The 26,583-nt window shown below is 39.8% G+C and overlaps 1 protein-coding gene and 1 non-coding gene across 4 annotated transcripts in view; both read left to right on the top strand.

Annotated features, from left to right (window-relative positions):
• Positions 1–26,583, top strand: part of GCNT4 (glucosaminyl (N-acetyl) transferase 4) — a 128,193-nt gene that overhangs the window by 44,712 nt on the left and 56,898 nt on the right. For all 3 annotated transcript variants that reach the window (XR_010840168.1, XR_010840169.1, XR_010840170.1), the window contains exons 4-5: positions 4,726–4,797; positions 11,881–11,977. The gene's annotated coding sequence lies outside the window, so the exon portion shown is untranslated. The remainder of the gene's footprint in view (positions 1–4,725; positions 4,798–11,880; positions 11,978–26,583) is intronic.
• Positions 20,020–20,126, top strand: LOC131756550 (U6 spliceosomal RNA). Its single transcript, XR_009335708.1, has one exon. It is a non-coding gene; the product is annotated as a U6 spliceosomal RNA (small nuclear RNA).

Here is a 26,583-nt window from a genome sequence, read left to right as displayed (position 1 = left end):
GACTGGTAGTTTGTCAGGGTATGAAATTCCAGGTGACAATCCTGTCCTCTCAAAAGCTGTAGGCATTTGCCCATTGTCCTCTAAATTCCTGTGTCTCTGTGCCATTCTAATTCCTGATCTTTTGTATGCTTTTGAGGGCTTCTCTTTCGCTCAGGTGTCCTGAAATTTTGTCACAATTTACATTGGTGTGGATCTTTTTTTAATTCATTGAACTGGGCAGTTAGTGGTCCTTTTAAATCTAGAGGTCCATACGCCTCAGTTTGGGAAATTTTCCTTTCCTTTTTCATAATTTCCTGTCCTTTTTTTAAAAATTCTTTTTCTGGAGGTCCTCTTGATTGAAAATTTGGGCTCTCTTGATCAATATTGTAACAGTTTTGTCTCTTATATTTTCTATCTCCTTGTCTTTTTGTTCAGCTGTCTGAAACATTTCCTCTATTCTATTTTTGATACAATACTTGTCACCTTCTAGTGACATTCTTATTTCTGCTAGCATGTTTTTAATTCTAAAAACCTTATTCTCGGGCTTCCCGGGTGGCACAGTGGTTAAGAATCCACCTGCCAATGCAGGGGACATGGGTTCGAGCCGTGGTCTGGGAAGATCCCACATGCAGCAGAGCAACTAAGCCCGTGCGCCACAACTACTGAGCCTGCGCTCTAGAGCCTGCAAGCCACAACTGCTAAGCCCATGTGCCACAATTACTGAAGCCCTCACACCCAGAGCCCACGCAACGAAGAGCAGCCCCCACATGCCGCAACTAGAGAAAGCCTGTGCACAGCATCGAAGACCCAATGCAGCCAAAAAGAAAGAAAGAAAGAAAGAAAAGAAATCAACTCCTTATAAAAATAAAAAAATAAAAACCTTATTCTCTGAATTAAAAAAAGATTTTATGTCATTCTGTGGTTTCAGCAATGGAGTATCTTCTCAGATCCCTTTGAGGGTTTTAATTATAAATTTTTAAACGTTTTCTTCTGTTCCCTGCATTGTGTGCTTTCTTTGGTTCCTTTTCTCCCTTTGTTTTAGTCTCTGTTTCATAGTGGAGGTTCCCTCAATCTGGTAATCCATTGCTGGAAACTCAAACTTAAGAGTGAGGCAACTACTAGTTCTTATCTTTTTTTTTTCTGGTACGCGGGCCTTTCACTGTTGTGGCCTCTCCCGTTGCGGAGCACAGGCTCCAGACGCGCAGGCTCGGTGGCCATGGCTCACGGGCCCAGCCGCTGGGTGGAACGTGGGATTCTCCCGGCCCGGGGCACGAACCCGTGTCCCCTGCATCGGCAGGTGGACTCTCAACCACTGCGCCACCAGGGAAGTCCATAGTTCTTATCTTTTGATAAGAAGGAATAATAAAGGAAGATGATCCAGAAGTACCTTCCCACCAAAACAATTAGAAAACTGGAAAAAAAAATAGGAAAAAACTGCTTTCAGGCATTGGACAACAGGCAGCACAGAAACGTGATCGCTGTGGAAAGGGGAACAAGTGGGGTAAGCCTCACTACCATCTTGGTTTTCTGCCTGGAGACAATGCCCAGACTGTGGGACAGGAGGGAGAAACCTAAACAGAGACTGGAGTCTGGAGAGGTCAAGGTGGCTAAAATTTTCAGGCAGAGTACTTAAAAGGCAGGAATTATACAGACATCCAGAAATCTGCATAGGGTCTCTCTTGATAGGCTGAGCACCAATCTGCTTATGCATATGGTGAAATTCCACTGGACAACAATGGGAAAGAATAATTGAAATAGAACTATGAGATAAATCTCAGATCTCACAGGGCTGAAATCCTTTCAAGTACCCACCAGAGTGGAGAAGTCTCATTGAATACCTACCTGGAGCTTTCAGTAGCAATCCCAAAAGGACCTTGACTTAAAAGTGGGGCTAAATTGGCTTTAGGATAATGGTTACTCTAGAACTCCCTTAAAAGAGCGAAAAAACAAATTTCAAAGGGATCAAACTAATCCACAAATAACTTAAACTGCCTACCAGAAAAAGTTCAACATGCTTTGAAAGAAAATAAAACCAGCACTTGGTGATGTAAAAATTCACAATGTTTGGCATCCTGTCAAAAATGACTAGCCATATGAAGGAGCAGGAAAATGGGGCCCTTAGCTAGAAGAAAAATCAGTTATTAAAAACAGACTAAGAAATGATAGAGGTGATTGAATGAATAGCAATTACATTAAAACAGTTGTTATAAATACATTCCATATGCTCAAGGATATAACAGAAAATCTGGACCTGATGGGAAGAGAAATGAAAGATATATAAAGGTCAGCAGGAGTTTTTTAGAGATGAAAAATATCTGAAATAAAAAATATACTTGTTGGGATTAACTGATTAGATACTGCAAAAGAAAAGATCAACGAACTTGAGGATGTAGCAATCGAAATAACCCAAATTGAAACACAGAGTAGAAAAAAAAAAAAAGAAAACATTGAACAGAGCCTCAGTGAACCATGGGACAATATCAAGCTAACATACATACAATGGGGGAAAGGGTTACAAGAGAAATATTTGAGGAAAGAATAGTCCAAAAAGTTTCAGATTTGATTAAAACTATAAACACACTGATCCAAGAATCTCAATGAAATCTAAGTAAAAGAAACAAAGAAAATCATAATCAAATTGCCAAAAACCAATAAAAAAGAGAGAATCTTCAAAGCAGCCAGAGGAAAAAAGCAAACTGTACACACAGAATGACGATAAAATTTAAAGCAGAATTCTCATTAGAAACTGCACAAGCCACACTGAAAGAAAGAAAAGTTCAACCTAGAATTTTACATCTATCAGAAATACCTTTTTAAAATAAAGGCTTTTCAAACAACCAAAAGCTGAGAGAATTCATTGCCAGCAGACCTGCAATAAAAAAGAATGTTGGGCTTCCCTGGTGGGGCAGTGGTTGAGAATCCGCCTGCCGATGCAGGGGACACGGGTTCGTGCCCCGGTCCGGGAAGATCCCATATGCCGCGGAGCAGCTGGGCCCGTGAGCCATGGCCACTGAGTCTGCGCGTCCGGAGCCTGTGCCCTGCAATAGGAGAGGCCACAACAGTGAGAGGCCCGCGTACCACCAAAAAAAAAAAAAAAAAAAGAATGTTAAAGGAAGATCTTCAAGTAGAAGTAAACTGACACCAAATGAAAATTTGGATTTACACAAAAGAATGAAGAATGCTGGAAACTGTAAATACATAGATAATTATAGAAGACATGGTTTCCTTATTTAAAATTTTTCTTTAAAAGATAATTATTTAAATTTCTAAAAATTGAAACATTGTGGGGTTTAAAACATCATTAAAGTAGAATCTATGACAGTAGCATAAAGAATGGGTGGTTTTCTGGAGAATGGAAGTATTCTGTTTTAAGTTTCTTAAAATATACTTTTATTTGAATGGAGGCTGTGATAGGTTAAAGACATAAACTGTAAACCCTAGGGCAAATATTTATAAATTAAAGGGCTTCCCTCGTGGCGCAGTGGTTGAGAATCTGCCTGCCAATGAATGGGACACAGGTTTGAGCCCTGGTCTGGGAAGATCCCACATGCCGCAGCGCAACTGGACCCGTGAGCCACAGCTACTGAGCCTGCGCGTCTGGAGCCTGTACTCCGCAATGAGAGGCCGCGACAGTGAGAGGCCCGCGCACTGCGATGAAGAGTGGCCCCCACTTGCTGCAACTAGAGAAAGCCCTTGCACAGAAACGAAGACCCAACACAGCCAAAAATAATAAATAAATAAAAATTAAAAACAACAAAGAGGTATATCTTTTTTTTTTTTTTTTTTTGGTGTGGTACACGGACCTCTCACCGTTGTGGGCTCTCCCGTTGCGGAGCACAGGCTCCACACGCACAGGCTCAGCGGCCATGGCTCACGGGCCCAGCTGCTCCGCGGCATGTGGGATCTTCCCGGACCAGGGCACGAACCCGCGTCCCCTGCATCGGCAGGCGGATTCGCAACCACTGAGCCACCAGGGAAGCCCGAGGTATATCTATTAAACCAATGTTGGAGATTAAATGGAATCATAGAACATAGTAAATTAACTTAAAAGGAGGCAGGAAAAGAGGGAAAAGGGAACAAATAACAATGTAGAAAACAAATGACAAGGGACTTCCCTGGAGGTCCAGTGGTTAAGACTTTGCCTTGCAATGCCGGGGGTGCAGGTTCAATCCCTGGTCAGGAGCTAAGATCCCACATGCCTGGTGGCCAAAAAACCAAAACATAAAAACAGAAGCATTATTGTAACAAATTCAATAAAGAATTTTAAAATGGTCCACATCAAAAAATCTTTAAAAAAAAAAAAAGAAAACAAATGACAAGATAATAGATTTAAACCAAATCATAATAATAATCAAATTGCATGAAAATTAGCTAAACACTCCAATTAAATGTAGACATTATCACACTTGATTGTGGGGAGAGGAAGAAAAATCCATGTCATATAGCTTTTTTTTTTTTTAATGCTGTCTTGGCCCAATCTTGAGACCCTGGCTAGAGGCCAGTCAGCTCCCCTTCTTGAGCAGCTGATAAAATCCACACCCCAATCACTTCCTTTTTAGGGGCTTTCACACTCCCGTATGGACACCATACGCCAGCTCTAATTGACCAGCAGCCAGACACCAGACAACTTGGGACAGCCCCTGTGCCCCAGAGCCCTTGAAATTATTTCAAGTAGCCAATCCACCAGGAACCTGAAAACCCTAGCTAACCCCATGCAACTTATCATACGTAAACTGTCTTCTACAGCTCCAGCTTGCTGTTACCCCTGGTGCAGATCCTTGTGTGGCACTGACTGGCAGTCTGCTCTCCTTTGGACCTGTAAGTAACAGAGTTATGCCTCTCGGCTATCTGAGTGTCACTGTGTTGTCATGCCATCAAAAGAATCTTTAAATCTTATAAAACAACCCATCTATATGCTGTCTATAAGAAACCTACTTACAGTATAAAAACAAATAGGTTAAAAGTAAAATCATGGGAGGGCTTCCCTGGTGGCGCAGTGGTTAAGAATCCTCCTGCCAGTGCAGGGGACACAGGTTTGAGCCCCGGTCCGGGAAGATCCCACATGCCATGGAGCAACTAAGCCCATGCACCGCAACTACTGAGACTGCGCTCTGGAGTCCATGAGCCACAACTTCTGAGCTCGTGTGCCACAACTACTGAAGCCCATGTGCCTAGAGCCCATGCTCCGCAACAAGAGAAGTCACTGCAATGAGAAGCCTGCGCACCACAACAAAGAGCAGCCCCTGCTCACCGCAACTAGAGAAAGCCCACACGCAGCAACGAAGACCAAACACAGCCAAAATTAATTAATTAATTAATTCTTTTTTAAAAGTAAAATCATGGAAAAAGTTAGGCCATGCAATTACTAATCATAAGAAAGCTGTGGGGGGCTGTATTGGAGTATATTCAGATAAAATAATATCTTTTGAACAAAGAATATTAAGGACAAAAATATATATTTCATAATGATAAAGGGAACAGTTTGTCAAGAAGACATAACAATTCCAAGCATGTAGGCACACAATAACATAGCTTCAAAATACATGAAACAAAGACTTTTGGAACTTCAAGGAGAAGTAGACAAAGTTAAAATTTTTGTTGAAGATTTTAATACTTTCTCAATAATGAATAGTTGAAGTTGACAGAAAATGAGTCAGCGTATAAACAATTTTATAATACTCTCAACTGATTTAACCTAATTGACATTTATGGAATGTTCCACCCGACAACAGAGTACACATTCTTTTCAAATGAACATAGAATATTCACCAAAGTAGAACATATTGTGGGCCATAAGACAAGTCTCAATGGATTTAAAAGGATCAAAATGCCACAAAGCATATTCTCTGCTCAATAGAATTAAATTTAAAATCAGTAGCAGAAAGGTACCTGGAAAAAAAACCCAAATAGTTGAAAATTAAGCAGCATATTTCTAAATAAGAAGTCAAAGAAGAAATCACAAGAGAAATTGGAAATATTTTGAACAGAATGAAAATGAAAACCCATATATCAACATTCGTGGGACACAGCTATAGCAGTGCTTTAAGGGAAATTTATAGCATTAAATGCTTCTTTGAGGAAAAAGAAAGGTCTAAAATCAGTGCTCTACATTTCCACTTAAGAAACTAGAAAAAGAAGGGCAAGTTAAACCCAAAATAAGCAGAAGAAAGGAAATAAGATGAGAAATCGATGAAATAAATAGGAAATGGGCAAAGAATAGAGAAAATCAAACCTAAAACTTGGTTTGTGAAACGATCAGAAATGAAGCACTTAGAAGAAGCTATTGACCCATAGGTTTCATTGGTGTTTGTGTCTTGGCTGAGCATTAAAGTCCCCTGGGGGAACGTAAAAAAGCTCTGATCCTGGGCTGTACTTCTGACCAATTACATTAGACCTCTGGAAGTGGAACCTAGGTATCTGTATATATTAAAGGTTCCAAGTGATTCCAGTGTGCAGCCAAGTTTGAGAGCCACGGCTGAGAGATCAAGCAAGGCCCTACCCTATCATACACTTGTCAGTATCCATCTTGGGCTGGTCAGAGTCTCTGGATTAGAAACCTCTAATCTCTTGCATGGATTATATGTGTCTGGCTGCTGGTGTTCTAAGAGTGAAGCAGGAGAAGGAGGCTGGGATCTCTCCCATTTCATCTGCAGACCTTCACCCAATTTCAATATGGTGTCTCAGCCCTACTTGGGTCCCCTAAGCCAGGTCCTCTCTGATTCAGTTTCAGGAGTCAATCTTGAGTTTCCTGCCAAGTTGCAGAGAGGCCAGTCATCTGGCTGTGCTGGGTGGGGAAGGGAATCTAGGAGCCTCACTGGTCCTGTGTATTCAATCAATCTTCCAGTTTCAGCCCTATTCTTCACCCCTGCTTTCAGATTCCTAAGGCTTTTCAGGGTTCTGAGCAAATGAACTTCTTTCTTGCTGGCTTCCCCCACTGCCGGTTTTGGTTTCTGTTTTCTTTGGTCTGATAAGTCAGTTAACATACTCCAGCTCCCCCAAACTTTTTTCTTTTGATTTATCTTGTCTCAGTTATCTCCATTTCCATTCTCTTGAATGGCAATCAAGAGATTTATGGCTCTCATTTATGGCTTTTTTTCCTCCTTTACTATTATTTTAGTGGGATTTCAGAAGACAGTGGAGATAAAACCAAGTGTGGAATCTACAAAGTTAAACCAGAAATTTTCCAGAGTCTTTTTTTAAAAATCAGAGTACATAATTATGGTAATCACTTCCAATCAATTACCTTCACAGGAGTGTAGAATGTGAGCTGTGTGGCCCCTGGGATTTAGGAGTACTAGCACGGAGTATGATAACGGTTCTCCTGCTCAGAGTTCACAATGTATAATTTATCTTAAGCCTCTACATAACGTGAAATTGGATCACAGAACCTCAGATTTGACTGGTGACAGTGTGCTGGTAAATGTTAACAACACCGGCACTCCAAAAATAAAACCTGATCTGTAGCCTTTGCTCAAATACTCCCACCATGAGAGTCAAGCTATCCCTGTCATCAAGGAAAAGTTGGGAGAGGATGAACAATAGCAGACCACTACATTCTATTTCCATGTAGAGAATTTCCTCAAGAGCATATAGATAATAGTAAATGTAAAAAGAAATTAGGATGTAATGAGTTCCAAGTGTGTATTACATTTGTTTTTAATATAAGTTATTTAATTGTGTTTACGTAATTCCCTTTCTAATCATGGCTGTTTAACAACCGGCTTGCAAAACTCCACCTCTCACAGGCTGGAACAAGTTTGGGGCCAAGGGGTTAAGGAAGGCTTTCCTGAGGAGGTGACATTGAACCTGAAGGATGAATTGGAATTAGCAAAATTAGCTATACAGAAGGGATGAGGATACCTGCTCCAGGCAGGAACGTTAGCATGTAAGAAAGTCCTGGGACTAAAGAGGGCCTGTCATACTTGAGAAACAGAAGGCAAAGAAAGTGAGGAAAAATGTGGAAAAATGAGATTAAAGAGAAAGACAGGGACCCAATGATGCAGAACCTTGTAGCCCATGGAGAGGATTTTGGACTTTATCCTAAGTGCAATGGGAAATTATTGAAGGTTTAAGCAGGGGAGTGAAAATCAGATTTAAGCATTTAAAATATTATTCTTCTCTGGGCATGGGTTAAAGGACTCAAGAGTGGATGAAAGACACAAAAAGCACAAGGGACAAAAGGAAAACATAGATCAATTGGTCTTCATCAAAATTAACAACTTTTGTCCATCAAAGGAAGCTGCCAAGAGAGTGAAGAGACAACTCACAGAAAGGAGAAAATACTCAAAAGTCATATATCTGGTAAGGGCCCAGTATCCAGAATATATAAAGGACTCTCACAGCTCATCAACAAGAAACCAAACAAGCCAATGAAAAATTGGGCAAATGGCTTGAATAGACATTTCCCCAAGAAGGTATACAAATGGCCAACAAGCACTTGAAAAGATGCTCAATGTCATTAGTCACTAGGAAAATATAAATCGAAACTAAAGTGAGATAACACTTCACAATCATTAGGATGGCTATAATTAAAACAAAACAGAAAATAACATGTGTGATGAGGATGTGGAGAAATTGGAACCCTCGAGTTTCTGGTGGGAATGTAAAATTATACAGCCACTATTAAAAAAATTTTGGCAGTTCCTCAGTAAGTTAAACATAGATTACCACATGAGCCAGCAATTCCACTCTTAGGAATATATGCCGCCCCAAGTTGAAAACAGGTGTTATAACACTTGTACATAAGTGTTCATAGCAGCACTATTCACAGTAGCCAAAGGTAGAAACAATCCAAATGTCCTTCAACTGATGAATGGTCAACCAAAATGTGGTATATGTACACACTTGAATTTATCTGGCCATGAAAAGGAATACAGTACTGATACATGCTGCAACATGGATGGACCTTGAAAACATTAAGCTGAGTGAAAGAAGCCACATACAAAAAGCCATATATTGTATGATTTCATTTATATGAAATATTCAGAATAGACAAATTCATAGAGACCATAGATAAGTGGTTGCCAGGAGCCAAGGGTTGGGGAGAATAAGAATTGTTGCCTAATGAGCCTGCGGTTTCTTTAGGGATGGGGGTGATGGAAACTTTCTAGAACCAGATAAGGATGATGCTTGCACAACTCTGTGAATGTGCTAAATGTCACTGAACTTACACTTTAAAATGGTTAAAATGGTAAATTTTATGTGTACTTTGTCACAATGAGAAAAACAATTGAAAGCAAGGACCCCGTTAGAAAATGTTTGGTTGGGGGAATTCCCTGGCCGTCCAGTGGTTAGGACTTGGCGCTTTCATTGCCGGGGGGCCCAGGTTCAATCTTTGGTTGGGGAACTAGGATCCCGCAAAAAAAAAAAAAAAGAAAATGTTTGGTTGGTAGAATTGTGGGGACTTGGGCTTGAGGGGAGTGAGTCAAGGATAACATCCAGGTTTTTGACAATCATAACAGGAGTGGTGATGCCATTTACCAAAATAGGAAATCCTAAAGGTCAAAATGGAAAGATCCCGAGTTCCCCTTTGGGCACGTTGAGATTGAGATGCCTGAGAAACATCTTAGCAGAATTTCAGGAAGGCAGTTGGCTACCTGATATGTCTCCCTTCTGCTTGTTACCTGTATCTCCAGGTAGCGGCTGTGCCTCCAGCCTTCCTGTCCATGTGTCATAAAAGCAGGTGTGGAGGATAGGGAAAAAAGCTTTCCCAGAAACTCCCAGCTCAGGTCTTGTTAGTCAAATGAGGGTCACATGGGTACCCTTTGCTGCAAGGGAATGTGAAGAGTAATTTTGCTGGGCACATTGCCATGCCTTAACAGAACGGCGATTCTATTTATGAGGAAGAAACTGGAATGGATGTCAAGTGGGCGAATATCAGTGTCCACTATACGGTGTAATTAATGTCATGAGCAGTTCTAGGAGGAGTTGGACAGGAAGCCTGGGAAATAATACCAGGTGGAGATTCAATATCCTCTGAACTGGTCATGGAGGCTGAGTGATTGCAATTCCTTTCATCCTTCCTCAGAGTTCATTTATACTTTTCGAAATTTAATCATTCAAATAACTTTTCCCCAAGTCACTATGCCTCCCCAACATCTCCTGTGAGCCCAGATTTCAAGTCACTTTTCTGGTAAAGGAAGAATAGTGAGTAGAAATCATCCTCCCTCCACTGGGAAGTTCTATGCAATATGGGCATTGGTGCTATGCTCTAGAGAAATAAAGTCAACCACACAGATAGTTAGGCTAAGCTTCCTAACTTTTGTTTGAGACATAGGATATTAATAGCACGTGGAGCCAGGAAGGTTCTCAGTCGCCCAAGATTTGGTGAAATACTCATGTTCCTCTTCTACCTCAGTTAGAATTTTCATTGTTTGGCCTTTGCTCAAAGATGGGAACATCTAAGGAATAAAATAAACTTTCCACTCTTCATGAGTAAGCCTAATCTAAAACAAATTTAGTTTTAAGTTACAAAAAAAAAAAAAGCCATGCCATTTAAAAAATGTCAACTAACACAAAATGACTGAATTTTTACACTTCACTTTTAACATGTGAGTACCCTTGGAAACCCCAGGACTGAAATGTCTGATGCTATTCCAGCCAGGCGAGCTCAGAGGGGCAGTTAGCCGAGGCAGACGCTGACTCCTGGAAGTGAGTCTGCACTTGAGAATTACTGTTGGGGCAAGTGATGTCATTTTCCTTTACTTGCTTCAAGAGACCAGTGTTTAATTAATGTTTGCTCTGTGACTCTAGGAGAAAATATCACCTTTCTCTCCTGTTCCACAAGGCTCTGTTGCCTCATTTATAAAACATACAACCGTTCCTTTAGGTAATTCCACTTGTAAGCATTAAATTCCACTCTTGTTTTTTCCCTCTTTGTGGTTTTAAGGAAAGAAAATTTAGAAAGTAAAAAATTGAAACGGCAGACCACAGTATGGCATCCTGGAAAGAGCCTCAATTTGGGACTCAGAATACTGTGGTTTTTGTCATGGATCTCCTAACAGATCTGAGCAAGTCCCTCTATGTTTCTGGGTTTCTAATTCCTTTAGCCGAAAAAAAAGGGGGCTGGTTGTTGGCTAATTAATGGCTAATCCCCAAAATCCTTCAAGCTTTAATATGCTGTGATTTTTATTATGTAAGCCAAGGTGTTGGGTAGATATAGTAGTAAATTTTACTTCCAGCTTCAAATACAGGAAAAATTACTTATTTGGGGTTAATTATTTAGATTTTTTTCATAATCAATGATTTGGAGATAAGCGACCATTGACCAAATAGCTTATCAACATCAGGGATAGCATCTTTTTTTTCCCCCAGCTTTCTAGAGGTATAATTGACCTAGAGTCCACATAATTTAAGTGTACAATATGATGAATTTTGACATTTGTATACATCCATGAAACCATCACAACTCTCAAGATAGTGAACATGTCCATCACCCTCAAAAGTTTCCTCCTTCCCCTGTGTAATCCTTCCTTCCTGTCTCTCCCCACTCTCCTCAGGCAACCATTAATCTGCTTTCTGTCCATATAGATTAGTTTGTATTTTCTAGAATTTTATATAAATAGAATCAACAGTATGTACTCTTTTCATCTGACTTCTTTCACTCCGCATAATTATTTTGAGATCCATCCATGTTGTAGCATTATATCAATAGTTCATTCCTTTCATTTCTGAGTAGCATTCCATCGTATGGAGGCATCACAGATTGTTTATCCATGTACTTACTGAAGGGCATTTGGTGTGGTGCCAGTTTTTGACTCTTACAAATAAAGTTGCTCTGAATCTTTGTGTAAAAGTCTCTGTGTGGACATATATTTCTCTTTCTCTTGGGTAAATACCTAGAAATAGAATGGCTGGATCATATGGTAAGTAAATGTTTAAATTTTTTTTTTTTTTTTTAAGGAAGTTGCCAAGCTGTTTCCAACATGGCTCCACCAGTTTACCTTCTCACCAGCACAGTATGAGAGTTCCAGTTCTTCATCCTTTAAGCCAACACTCGGTATGGTCATTTTTTTTTTTTTTAAATCTTAGCCTTCCTAATAGCTGTATAGTGGTATCACACTGTGGTTTTAATTTGCATTTCCCTAACAGTGTTCTCTTTATGTGTCTATTTCCGTGTATTTTCTTGGTGAAGTGTCTGTCCAAAATGTTGCCCATTTCTTTATTGGATTTTTGTTTTCTTTTTATCAAGTTTCGAAAGTTCTTTCTCTATTCTGGAAACAAGTTTTTTTATCAGATATGTGATTTGCACATATCTTCTCCCAGTATGTGGCTTACCTATTCATTCTCTTGACTGTGTTGTTCAAAAAGCAGACATTTTTTATTTTGATAAGATTCAATTTATAAATTATTTCTTTTATGAATTGTGCTTTTAGTGTCGTATCTAGAAATCTTTGTGTAACCCAAAGTCACAAAGATTTTCTACACTTTCTTCTAGAAGTTTTTTTTTTTTAATGTAGCTTTAGATTTTACATTTAGATCTATGATCTATTTTGAGTTAATTAATTTTGTATATAGTATGAGGTATGGCTCAGACTCCACTTTTTTTTTTCATTTTGTATATGGATATTCAATTATTACAGCATAATTTGTTTAATGTTTTTTACTGTGGTAGAAGTCACATAATATAAAACATACTATTTTAACCATATTTAACTGTGCAGTTCAGTGGCACTAAGTACATTCACATTGTTGTGCAACTCTCACCATCGTCCATCTCCTGAATTTCTCACCTTCCTAAACTGAAACTCTGCCCCCATTAAACACTAACTCCCTATTCCCCCTCCCCACCTCCTTCTACCACCGGGCCCCCGGCATCTACCAATGTACTTTCTGACTCTATGAATTTGACTATTCTATGTACCTCATATAAGTGGAATCAAACAGTATTTGTCTGTACCTACTGTATATTGGAATGCATATTTTTTGGAATGCATTTTTAAGGTTAACTTAATACATGTCCTACAACCAGATTGTACTTTCTTTTACTTTTTTTTTGCCCTGTGCTATACAGTAGGTTCTCATTAGTTATCTATTTTATACATAGTAGTGTATATATGTCAATCCCAATCTCCCAATTTATCCCACCCCCTCTTTTCCCCCTTGGTGTCCATATGTTTGTTCTACATCTGCGTCTCTATTTCTGCTTTGCAAATAGGTTCGTCTGTACTATTTTTCTAGATTCCACATATACGTGTTAATATACAATATTTGTTTTGCTCTTTCTGACTTGCTTCACTTTGTATGACTGTCTCTAGATCCATCCACGTCTCTGCAAATGGCACAATTTTGTTCCTTTTTATGGCTGAGTAATATTCCATTGTATATATGTACCACATCTTTTTTATCCATTCCTCTGTTGATAGACATTTAGGTTTCTTTCATGTCTGGGTTATTGTATATAGCGCTGCAATGAACATTGGGGTGCATGTATCTTCTGGAATTATGGTTTTCTCCAGGTATATGCCTAGGAGTCTGCATTATTTGTTGAAAAGATTATCCTTCTATAGTGAACTGATTTTGCAATTTTGTGAAAAATAAGTTGTCAATATATGTGTGGACTTATTTCTGGTATCTCTATCCAATTTCATTCATGTCTTTATCTGTGTCAGTATCATGCTGTCTTTTTATAATTTATTGATTTTTTTTGGCCACACTGTACAGCATGTGGGATCTTAGTTCCCCAATCAGGGATCGAACGCACACCCCCTGCAGTGGAAGCACAGAGTGTTAACCACTGGACCACCAGGGAAGTCCAGTATCACCCTGTCTTGATTATTATAGCTTTGTAATGTCTTGAAATCAGGTAATTTAATTCCAACAATTTTTTTTCAAAGACAGTTGGCTAGTTTTGGTCCTTTGCAGTACAATATGAATTTTAGAATCAGTTTGTCAATTTCTACAAAAAAGCTTCCTGGATTTTGGTTGAGATTCATGAAATCCACAGATTGGGGAGGAATGGCATTGTAACAGACCCATAAACACAGTTGATCCATCCATTTATTTGTGTCTTAAATTTTCTTTCAATAATGTTTGCAGTGTACAGATGTTGAACATTTTTGTTAGATTAATCTTTAAGTATTTTGTAAATTTTATGCTATTGTAATTGGTATTATTTTTTAAATTTTCAATATCTGGTTGTCCATTGCTAGTATATAGAAATACAGCTGACTTTTATAGGGTGTGCATGTATCTTGCAACCTTGCCAAACTCACTTACTCATTTTAGAAGCTTTTTTGTAGATTACACTGGGTTTTCTACAGATCATGTTGTATGTAAATAGAGAGTTTTATTTCTTTCTTTCCAATCGGGATGCTTTTCATTTCTTTTCTGTTTGATTTGTTTGTTTTTGCCTGATTGCACTGCCCTCAAGGGCAATGTTGAATAGAAGTGTTGAGAGTTGTCTTCTTTGTCCTGTTCCTGATCTTAGGAAGAAAGCATTGAGTCTTTCATCAAGTATGATGTTAGCTGTACATTTTTGTAAATGTCTTTTATCAAGTTAAGGAAAATTCCTTCTATTCCTAGTTTGCTGAGAGTTTATATCAGGAATGGATGCTGAATTTTGTTAAATGTTTTCTTCATTTATTGAGATGATGATATAAAGTTGTTTGGTTTTTTGTTTGTTTATATGGTGAATTACATTGACAGATTTTTCAAATGTTAAACTAATCTTGCATTTCTAATGTCTGTTTAGAATTTTTGCATCTATATTCAGCGGGGATATTAGACTTTAGTTTTCTTTTCTTGTAATGTCTTTATCTGGTTTTAGTCTCAGGGTAATATGGCCTCATAAACGGAGTTAGGAAGTATTTTCCTCATCTTCAATTTTGGGGGAAGAGTTTCTGTAGGATTAGTTTTCTTAGAGTTATAGTAACATTATCTAGGATTAATATTCCTTAAATGGTAGAATTTATGAGCAATGCCATGTGGACCATGTTTAACTATAAATTCAATTTCTTGATATAGAGCTATTCAGGTTATCTATTTCTCTTTTTTTAAAATAAATTTATTTACTTATTTTTGGCTGACTTGGGTCTCTGTTGCTGCGTGCGGGCTTTAGTTGCAGCAAGCAGGGGCTACCCTTTGTGGTGGTGCACGGGCTTCTCATTGCGGTGGCTTCTCTTGTTGCAGAGCATGAGCTTTATGCATGCAGGCTTCAGTAGGTGTGGCTCGTGGGCTCTAGAGCACAGGCTCAGTAGTTGTGGCACACGGGCTTAGTTGCTCCACAGCATGTGGGATCTTCCCGGACCAGGGCTCGAACCCGTGTCCACTGCATTGGTAGGCAGGTTCTTAACTACTGCGCCACCAGGGAAGCCTTTCTATTTCTTTTCTTTTCTTTGTACGCGGGCCTCTCACTGTTGTGGCCTCTCCCATTGTGGAGCACAGGCTCCAGACATGCAGGCTCAACAGCCATGGCTCACGGGCCCAGCCGCTCCTCAACATGTGGGATCCTCCCGGACCAGGGCACAAACCCATGTCCCCTGCATCGGTAGGCAGACTCTCAACCACTGCGCCACCAGGGAAGCCCTCTATTTCTTTTTGAGTGAGCTTTTCTGTGGGTCTTTCAAAGAATTTTTCCATTTCATCTAAGATATCAAGCTTACTCCATAAAATTATTCATAATATTCCACTTTTATCCTTTTAATATCTGTAGAATCTGTGGTGATATTACTTTTATTATTCCTGACATTGGTAACTTTTGTCTTCTTTCTTTTTTTCCTATTAACATTTTTCAGTTACATATATTGATCTGCCCCGAGGACTGGCTTTTGGTTTCATTGATCTCTTTTTTCTGTGTTCTGTTTAATTGATTTCTGCTCTTATGTTTATTATTTCCTTTCTGCTGCTTATTTGGGGTCTCACTGGCTCTTTTTCTAGGTTTTTGTTTTGTTTTGTTTTGTTTGAGATGGAAGCTTAGAACACTGATTTGAGATCATTTATTTTAAAATCTTTCTTCTTTGCTAATATAGATACTTAGTGATATGACTTTCCCCCTAAGTACTGTTTTAGTGGCATCCCATAAAATTTGATGTTTTTTTTTCTTCAATTCAAACTACTTTCTCATTTTCCTTTTGAGTTATTTGATAATAGTTATTTAGAGACATGTTTAATTTCCAAATATTTAGGGATTTTCCGCAGATCTTTCTGATATTAATTTCTAATTTACTTCCCTGTGGTCAGGCAACATACCATAATCCATTTAGTTTTTCTGCCCAGACTTAGGTAATTTTCTTACATGCGTGTGTTGATCAGTATTTGGCTGAAACTCAAGGAGAACCCTCTGCAGATCTCTGGATTTCTCTCTTTGTATAGCTCTCTCTTCTCTGGTACCCTGTCCTGCAAACCTAGCTGCCATTCCTCAGATTCTTCCTCTATCATTTCAATTCAGGAAGTCTACTGGGCTTTGCCTGGATTCCTGCTCCCTGTTCCACAGCCTAGAAACTCTTGTCAAGGCAGGAATCTGGGGCAATCATAGGGCTCACATTTTTTTCCCCAGTCTCTTATATACCACTCTTTTTCATTTGCTGATGTCCCAGTGTCTTGAAATCTGTCATTTCATATCTTTTGTCCTCTTTTATGTTCATTTCAGGTAGAAGGGCAAACCTGATCCCTGTTATTCCATCTGAGCCAGAAGCAGAAGTTTGTGGGGGTGGGGAAGCTAGCTAGCATCTTAGTCTTTTTCTTGGAACTTCCCTCCTGCTTGGAGCCTGATGATCACAAAATGATTACTATATCACTAAGTATTATCTTTACATTTAAGGCAGGATTTAGCGCCAGCCATGCTTGTCCATTTCATTACAAATACAAATATTTTCCCAAAAGTTCCCTAGCAAACTTATCCTTATACCTCATTGGTCATAATGAGACCATCCTTATCTGTGGGTCTGAGAAAGCAGGAAACAGTGTTGTCATGATTGGCTTAAGCTAGGCATGATTTATCACTAGACATATTGCCACTCCTAAAGAATTGCAGAAGGAAGGAAAGAGGAACATAGGATATTGGATAGATAACTAGCAGGTTCTGGCACTGAGGCAACTACCAGTGTGTTACAGAAAGTAAAATCAGCATCATTGCCTTGCACATAATCCACAGAGACTTTTCTGACAGCTGCTTTCCAACCTCTCTATAGCTGATAAAAAGGTCCTATGTCCTGAGAACCAGGGATAACATTCTAGTGCTCTCTGAGGGCTACTTCTTACCTTCAAGAAGGACTTTGAAGCTCTAAAACATCAAACCAAAGAGAAATTATCAATTAAGCTGCTACTTGTTCAAGCCTCTGTGGTGAGATTTTCTGTTACTTGCCTCTAAATAAGTTAAAATAGCAAGTAGACATACCATCCAAGTGATGCCTACTTCACTAACTTCAAAGGCGACCTCAGAAGATTTCTTACAGCCCATCTGAGGATCCATTGTTTTGTTTATCCTGTTTGGCTCAGCTCAGAGGTAATCAGGGAGAACAGAGAGCCAGTTAGTTCCTAGCATTCTTCCCAGCAGTCATGGTACAGGAGTGCCAAGTTCCAGACAAATTGATAAAGCAGTTCACAAGCCTGCAAGCCTGACTTTTGGGCCAAGGAGGCATCTTATTTGGCCAGGGAGACATCCTTCTGTGCGAATGCTTGAGCTTTCATGTTTGGGTCACTGGCAGAGCCTCCAGGCGCTTAGATGTTAACTTTACAGAAAAAGAAAAAGCAATTATTATTATTTTTTAATTAATTAATTTATGGCTGTGTTGGGTCTTTGTTGCTGTGCACGGGCTTTCTCTAGTTGCGGCGAGCGGGGGCTACTCTTCTTTGCGGTGCACAGGTTTCTCTCTGAGGTGGCTTCTCTTGTTGCAGAGCACGAGCTCTAGAGCGCAGGCTCAGTAGTTGTGGCGCACAGGCTTAGTTGCTCTGTGACATGTGGGATCTTCCTGGACCGGGGCTCGAACCCGTGTCCCCTGCATTGGCACGTGGATTGTTAACCACTGTGCCACCAGGGAAGCCCAAAAAAGCAATTATTTTTACACCAACATTTTACGTCCTAAGACTGACTTATAGGTGTCAGGAAATAGGGAAAGTAGTTCTTATCTTTACCTAGTAAAGACAGACTTGACCTACTTTCCAACTGAGTCAAGTAAAGATACTTATTAAGTGAAGAGAGTCAAATAGTGTCTCTTTCCTGGATACCCAAACTAATTCTCCATGGAGTTTAAAATTGTTTATTTCATGAAACAGTTGCATGAGTGTTCAGCAGAATATCCTGCTTAGGCCAGTCTGGCTGAGAAAGATTCTTGGGTCTGCAGTGTCCTAAGATTTGGGTGGTTAAGCATAAACTCTACAACTGAGCAGGGTCTGTGGAAGAAAGGCCTGGGAGGGGTATCTGGCTTAGAGAGGACTGGAGGAGAGAGGTCCAGCTTGGAGGATAGTACCCGGCTGGAGGAGGGGAAAGATGGGATCAGAGGAGAATTAACAGGTACTCCATTGAACATTACTTCTTATATTAGTAAGGATGAGCTAAGTTATGCTGCAATGACAAACAACCCCAAAATCTCAAAGGCTTTATGCAACAAAAGTTTATTTCTCTCTCATGCAAAGACCTTTGTGGGCCCAGGCAGATGTCTAGGGTGGTTGTCCTCTGCATGGTGACTGTGTTGTCCAGGCTGTTTCAATTTTTTGGACCTTCCATCTCAACTTACAGCCTTCTCCATGATTGCCTCAGTGGTAGAGGAAAGAGCCTGGAGAATCACACATGGGCGTTTCACTGTCTCAGCCTGGAAATGATGTGCAACATTACATTGGCCATCACAACTAGTCATGTGGCCCTGTCCAACTGCAAGGAATATAAAAACTGAGAAGTGCAGTCTTTCGTATGCCTGGAATACAAAAGGAATCAGATATTGGTAGATAGAGTGATATCAAATAGACTACTCTAATTTGGAAAACTTCTCTTAGAGAAGAATTCTGTCCCAAGTTGTCCCCCAGTTTAGAATTTCTTTCCAGAAGGGGTTCAGGGTCAGCCTTATGGTTGGAAGAAGTTTTAAGGGACTTATTTTGAAACTGCATTTACAAAGCCAGAAACAACTATATAGATTGAACATTTATTTGAGGCAACTTTGGAGGATGCTGGTGGAGGCTGTGAGTGAGCAAAATCCCCCAATCCCACCACTTTCTCTCTCCCCTGCCTTGTCACTTAAGTGCCCGAGCTCCAAGTGCTTTAAGTATAATGCAGTGAGCATGTGTGCATTTGGTACCAGTCAAAACCCCCAAAGGGCAGGTCACCAATGGGCCCTCATGGGCAGGGAGGCCCAGGGAAGTGGTGTAGGCACCCATGAGACGCTGGCTTCCACAACATGGCCCTTCAGTCTGTGCTTATACCTTGTCCCAACCTCTGTTTCCTGTAAACATCAGCAGTTCCACACCTTGCTATCCCAGTAATGTGTCTTCTCAGGAAAGACCACTGGAAAAGTGCAATCAATAGATTAGATTACTGCTGCAACTCTTGGAGCTCATCTCCTATTAGGAGTGGGTCTGTGTGTTTGTGCTGGAAAGAGCAGGAGAACAGAGAGTAGCATGCAGTTTTCTCAGCGGGACTGTGATGGTTAAGCACTCAACCCAGTCAATGAGCTGGGAGGAGGGCAGACAGGAAGATGTGCAGCCAGATGACTCACAGCCCCTCCACCTTGGGAGGTTCTTATCAGTCTAGGGAATCAAATCAAATCACAGAGGTGCCAGGGACAGTGAGAGTTTTATCATCCTATACGGCCACATTGGCCCTCCCAGTGGTATCTCAGCCATTTTCTGACCCTACCAGATATGATAACCAGATGTTGGTGTTGTGCTTTGTCCTCTCAAGGCTCAGCTGGCCTTGCACACAAAATAGTGATATATTATGGGTCTGCCTAAGGGAAATGAAGAGCAAATAAAGTTGTCTTTTGTGTTCCTTTTGTGCTAGTCCCCAGATAAGCAGATCTTCCCTTCTCCTCTATGTTAACTCACCCAGGACAGCCCTCTCTGGTTATCATGCCCAGTCTTGGAAATTTCTCCTTAAATGTTCCTCTCTTAGTGCTCACTTCAGCAGCACATATACTAAAATTGGAACGATACAGATAAGATTAGCATGGCCCCTGCACAAGGATGACATGCAAATTCATGAAGTGTTCCATATTTTTTCAGTTAAGGAATACACAAAACAATTAGATGTAAAATATGGTATCAAAGAGAGTAATCATGAGGGGAGGAGAATACAGATGCAGGATATTTTAAAAGCATTTGAAATTAAGAGATCAGCAACTTAAAACAATCACATATATATATAGATAGATAGATAGGCTGCTATACAAAATCTCACGGTAATCACAAACTAAAAATCTATAATAGATATACTCACAAAAAAGAAAAAGGAATCCAGACACAACACTAAAGATAGTCATCAAATCACAGGAGAAGAGAATAAATCTTCCTGCCTTAGTGTCATTCCCTTAGCTAAATCTCTATTATTCTGAAAACTATTCTTGCAAATGGAGAATAATTAACAAGTTTTCTGCCTTATCAATTAATGAATTATTAACTCAATTAATTTTAATTCTTTAAATATATTCATCCATCCATTTCTCTATGTTCCCCTTCTACTCAATAAAATATATGTAAAATATTCTGTTGGTGCCTTGGGGGATTTTAGAAAAAAGAGGGTGATAAACAGAGCTAGTAAAAGATATCCAGGGGTTTCTGGACAGGACACCAACAGTGACCACTTTAGGAGGTGACATTTAAGCTGCCATTGGAGTGGCCATACTACCCAAAGCAACTACAGATTTAACGTGATCCCTATGAAATTACCCATGACATTTTTCAAAGAACTAGAACAAATAATCCTAAAACTTATACGGAACCACAAAAGACCCAGAATTGCCAAAGCAATCCTAAGGAAAAAGAACAAAGCTGGAGGCACAATCCTCACAGACTTCGGACAATACTACAAAGCTACAGTAGTCAAAACAGCATGATATTGGCACAAAAACAGACATGGATCAATGGAACAGAATAGAGAGCCCAGAAATAAACCTACACACCTACAATTGATTAATCATCAACAAAGGAGGCGAGAATATACAATAGAGAAAAGACAGTCTCTTCGGCAAGTGGTGGTGGGAAAGTTGGACAGCCGCATGTAAATCAATGAAGTTAGAACACACTCTCACACCACACACAAAAATAAACTCAAGATGGCTTAAAGACTTAAAGATAAGACATGACACCGTAAAACTCCTAGAAGAGAATATAGGCAAAACATTCTCCGACATAAATCGTACCAATGTTTTCTTAGGTCAGTTTCCCAAGGCGATAGAAATAAAAGCAAAAATAAGCAAATGGGACCCATGGTGCCATTGGAATGATAAGAAAAAGCTGGTCATGCCAAATGCAGAGGAAGAGTGAGCTTGGTGAGTCAAGGGTCTGGGCAGAAGATCAGTGAGCCAGGACTGTAGGATGCGAAGGGTTATTTGGAGGAGATCTGATCATGTGGAACTTTGTCAGCTGGGACAGGCATTCAGAAGACACTGGCTGTCTTAATCAGAAGCACATGGTTGAATATTCTGGTTTTTCTGATGTGGGCCTGTCTCTGGCCTACAGTTGCCTTCCATTTTTCGTGTGATACTAGTTTTTCAATTTAAGATAATGTGAAGTTTCCTTTTAAAGTAAATGTATTTAAGGAAACAGAGTAAAGACTTATAAAAATATTGAGTGAATAATATAGATATGGCTAAAACCATAAAGTTGGTACCTGAATGACTAAAGTTAGAGAAACACTGCTCTCGGGCAGAGCAAAATGGAACAATCTGTTTGCATCCCAATATGCTTAGGAGACCAGATGCCCAGTACTTTGCCGAGGATTTGAGAAGGCAGCCGCCTAGAGAAAGAGGCAGATGTGACTCTGCCTGGTGTTGTTCTAAAAGCCCAAGTGTCCACATAAAGGTAGCACAGAATATCCCTCACCTCATGGGTCACCTAACTGATGGCCAGGAAGCACTGAGGCTCCTAGCACCTTCCACACACCATTCAGATGCTAGTCATGGCCTCTTTAGGGTGCTGTACTTTGCTTTACCTTTTCAGTTGCTCTTGATAATTATTTTAAACAGATCTCCCCAGCACAAAATAGGGAGGAGACTCACTGTGATTTCTTCTAAACCTTATACATTGTTAAAAAAAAAAAAAAAAAAGGCCTCACAAATACAGAAAGAAAATTCTGACAATTAAATATCCAGTGGCACACAGAAATAAAACGACAAGAATTACATTACAAAGATACCAAGATTTCTTGATTTTAAGTTCTGTTTAAAAATCTGTATTTCTGCAAATATCTGCATTCCTGAAATCAGACTACAGTCTCACAATTGACGTTTTTAAAAAATCTTACCAGGATATCTAGAACCTTGACTTTTTTTTAAATGCACCTTGAAATTATCATGTAAATTTAAATGAGGCAAGACTCTCCATCTCATTGTTAAAATGAGTTGTAAGCATTTATTTTGTCTATTATGTATGCGATAGAAAAGTGCTAATAATTCTTTTCTGACCTGACAGAACAGTCTTACAAGTATTTATACAGTTAAGGACACAGAGATGTTAATACAACACTAGTACCAAGGAAGCAAATGATCAAGTAAGACAACAAATCAGAATTGCAGGTTTCTTTGGGAGATTATTTTCCACAGTACACGCAACATTTTCTGAAGACTTTAGCGTCTTACAAAACTCTTTTATTCAAATTATACCGCCAAGGATGATTGATTACAACTATACATCTTCATATAAGGCTCTGTGCGCAGGAAAACCAGATAAATGTTCTTGTGAGGGTTCTCCATCTATTCCTTATCAGTATGATTCGTTAAACTGATCTGTGACAAAAATGACCTCCCTCTTCCTCTGAAGCTTAAGGGGGAGACACAATTCCATCTTTTTCTGAATCTCTTTTTGTTCATTATGAGGAGTTGCATTTTAAAGCCAGATTCTAGAATTTCATTAACTTTCAAAACACTAATCAGTCCTAAAGACCAATTCTATTAGGAAAAAGAAAAAATGGAGAAAGGGATGAAAAGAACTTTACCTAAAGACAATTAAATAGGAGCATATAGCATTAACTATTCACAGGACTAATAACAAAGTTGCAAAAGCCCCCAAAACACAAGAACTGGTTCAATAAAGCAGAGAGTCAGTGTGCTGTAAAACACAGTGTGCTGTAATTCAAAAGAATCTTCAGACTGGATGAGGAAAACATTTAAATTCAAACTTTGATTGTGGTACCAAAGAAAAAAGTAGTGAATATATATATATATATGGCTATTAACATTTACTAAGAAAAAAAAGGAGTTCATTTAATATGTTTTTCTTTTTTCTCAAAAGCTGTTATGAAACCAGTGATGCATCTTCTATTGACGCATCTCAGAATTGAGGGAACATGGTACTTCTGTCATCAATATGTGTTAACATACTGGTCCTGGCTCTAAAAATGTGTGGCCTGGTCCTGGCTCTAAAAATGTGTGGCCATTTCTCAAGTTAGACAAGGGAAAATAAATCAATATGGCCTGGGGAAATTTTGCAGATAGAAATATTTACCAAAACCACTGAGCTAAATCACTGATTTTAATAAAATTATCTCAGGACACAGCATACACTTTCTGATAATTAAAAAACAAAGGGTCTTCAAGTAAATTGGAGCACTGTGGAATCTTTGAGTCTAAAAGACCTGAGGAGGGTTCTCTTCCTAATTTCAGTATCACTTCTATTAAGCCCCTGAGTATTGTAATAATGTCTACATAACTATTGGTTGCCTATAAGTTTCTTAACAGAATATATAGGGCAGGTTGTATCTCTGTTCAGAAAACATAATAAGACCCAAACTCTCTATATCATTTATAATTAAGCTTGACTGTGAATCACAGAGACCTAAAATAACAACAGTTTAAAGAAGGCAGACATAAAATTTCCATGTTATTCTGGCAGCTAGACTGCATAAATTCCTCAGAGACCCAGGATCCTTCCATTTTTTCCTTATAACCCAAGTTGGTGGCTAGAGCTCCAGCCATCACATCTGCATTCCAGGTAGCAGGATGGAAGACAGGCAAAGAAGAGAGGAGCAAAGGGCACATGGTAGCTTTTGCTTAAAGAACATTCCCCAAAGCTGCCAAAAGGTATTTCAACATATGTTAACCAGGCTTTAGTCACATGGTTATGCTGAGCTTCAAGGGACTAAGAGAAATATTTTTATTCTGGGGGGCTAGAGCGCAGTTAAAAATGGGAACTCTATTAATACGGAAGAAGGGAAGAACGAATAGTGAGGGGGAAACAGTATTCTCTGCAAACCTCTTGGCCAACTCTATTAAAACTGGTGTGTGTTTTTGGTAATTGAAAAAGTCAGTTAAAGCAGGGAATCACCAAAAAGAGACTTACACATTAATGATATTTACTGTAAATGTTCCTTACAAATTCTACCATATCAAGTATGTCCATTCATCACTTTCTTTAACTACGAGGCTGCTGATGATAGTCAGTCTTGCATTTTTCTGAGGAGCTGTCACTTTGGCTTCTTGAAAAAGAAGGAGAGAGCTTCCAGGTTGCTGAGTACATGGAGATTCAGGGAGAGTGGTGAGCTTGGAGAGGGCATGGAAGCTCCACGCCCTTTCCCCGTACTTTGTCCTGTGCATCTCCTCCATATGGCTGTTCCTGAGTTATATTCTTTTATTAAAAGCCTGCAATCCAGTCTTTTATAATTGATTCATATAGCTGGAAAAAACACCACAAACATCTTCAGTACCTCTGGTTGCATAAGAGCAGAAGATGACATCTCAAATATGGCTGAGGGGTTTAAGTCTCATTTCATTTGTCTGATTGGAAAACTGTTCTATAAGAATAAAGATAGCTAGGACAAGGTAAATGCGCTGGATGACAGTTCCTTGATTCTGAACAGCTGCAGCGTCAGTGACAGTAACCCCTTTCTGACCCAGTGGGTGGTACATGGCATCAGAAACCCTACAAGAGACAATAGCCAGAAGTATCTCCCTACTTTTAATAAAATGGGTTTTGAGGTTGAAAGAAGGGCGACAAGCTGATTTTGAAGTCTACTAGTGACGCACCTTAGTTGTGAATGAACCCTCCATCCAAATATCTGAATTTTTGGATCTGTTTCATGGATTTTTCATCCATAATCTGTGAAATTACAAGTGTTTGAAGATTGATAAATACAGATTAAGGAATATATGACTCTTTTAGATAATAGAGTTAAATGCTTATAAGCTAAAAAGTGAAAGTACAGGGGTATTCTCTTGTTTCTTTGCTTTCAAAGTGTAACTGTCTGGTTTGCCTTCATCTTCATGGGTACAAAGCATGTTTAAGTAATATTTTGTACTTACTGTGGCAGCAAATAACAAATTCTTCTCTTTGGGGGAAGAAAAGAGAAAGAGAGAGAAGCAGGAACTTAAAGACCTTAAACACTCTAAGGACATGATCCTATAGATTTCTATAATACTCCCAATCTATAGTTGTCTCATCCACACCTAATTCTACAGGATCTTTTTAATGATTTGGGTTTTGGACTTGGGGTTTGGGGGTTTGGCTTTGTTTGCTGTCTTTCCTAACTACTTAAATTAGCTTTCATAGAAACAATGCCCTGTTATGCTCACATTTTTCCCATTTAAGTGTTGTCTAAGGACAATGTCAAAATGGAACATTTCCATTTTCTTGATTTTGGCTGAGGCCCTGAAACTGAGAACAAAGAGTATTAAGTATCCACACATTTTAAAGAAAGGGCCCAGATCATTCTTGGAGGATATGCCAAGCTGTGGCCAAACGTTTCCACCATAACTTAGCTCAACCCCAACTTCCAGGCTGTGCAAGAGAAAGGTAGAGCTATTGAAGAAGGTTGATAGAAGGAATTTCTTTGAAGCTGGGATTGGGGACATCTTCAAAGTGAACTTCTAGAAGAGCATGATGTGACTCCTTGGAGCTGAAGGTCACCAAGACGGGAAACTGGCGTCGTGCCTGGAAAAGTTTAAAGGCCAGAAGATGCCCTGGGCCGCAGAAGGGGGAGGTAGTGGTACAGTGAACACAACTGTGCTTCCAACATCCTGTGCTTCCACCGGCGCCAGGCAAGTATGTTTCCCAGTTGCCAGAGTGGACGTCACCGAAGGACACAGAACCCGACCACCTTGAAAGGGCCTCTCCCAGGACATCTCCCCACCAGAGCAATGTTCTCATCAGAAGTTAGGAGCTGAGGGGCTTCCCTGGTGGCGCAGTGGTTGAGAGTCCGCCTGCCGATGCAGGGGACACCGGTTCGTGCCCCGGTCCGGGAAGATCCCACATGCCGCGGAGCGGCTGGGCCCGTGAGCCATGGCCGCTGGGCCTGCGCGTCCGGAGCCTGTGCTTCTCAACGGGAGAGGCCACAACGGTGAGAGGCCCGCATATCACAAAAAAAAAAAAAAAAAAGAAGAAGTTAGGAGCTGAGTGGAGAGTAGTAAATGGCCAACTAGGGAAGCATTTGCCTGTGCCAAGGCATGGGGAAGTGGGAGGTCTAGGCGGTGCTGGTGATGGTGGAACCCACAGAAGTGCCCCGGAGAGAAAGAGCAAACCGCTGGG

This window comes from Kogia breviceps, chromosome 4 (genome assembly GCF_026419965.1).
Source record: "Kogia breviceps isolate mKogBre1 chromosome 4, mKogBre1 haplotype 1, whole genome shotgun sequence".
Lineage (NCBI taxonomy): Eukaryota > Metazoa > Chordata > Mammalia > Artiodactyla > Physeteridae > Kogia > Kogia breviceps.
The sequence above is the reverse complement of the archived record's forward strand: the minus strand, read 5'-3'. Positions and strand labels throughout refer to the sequence as shown.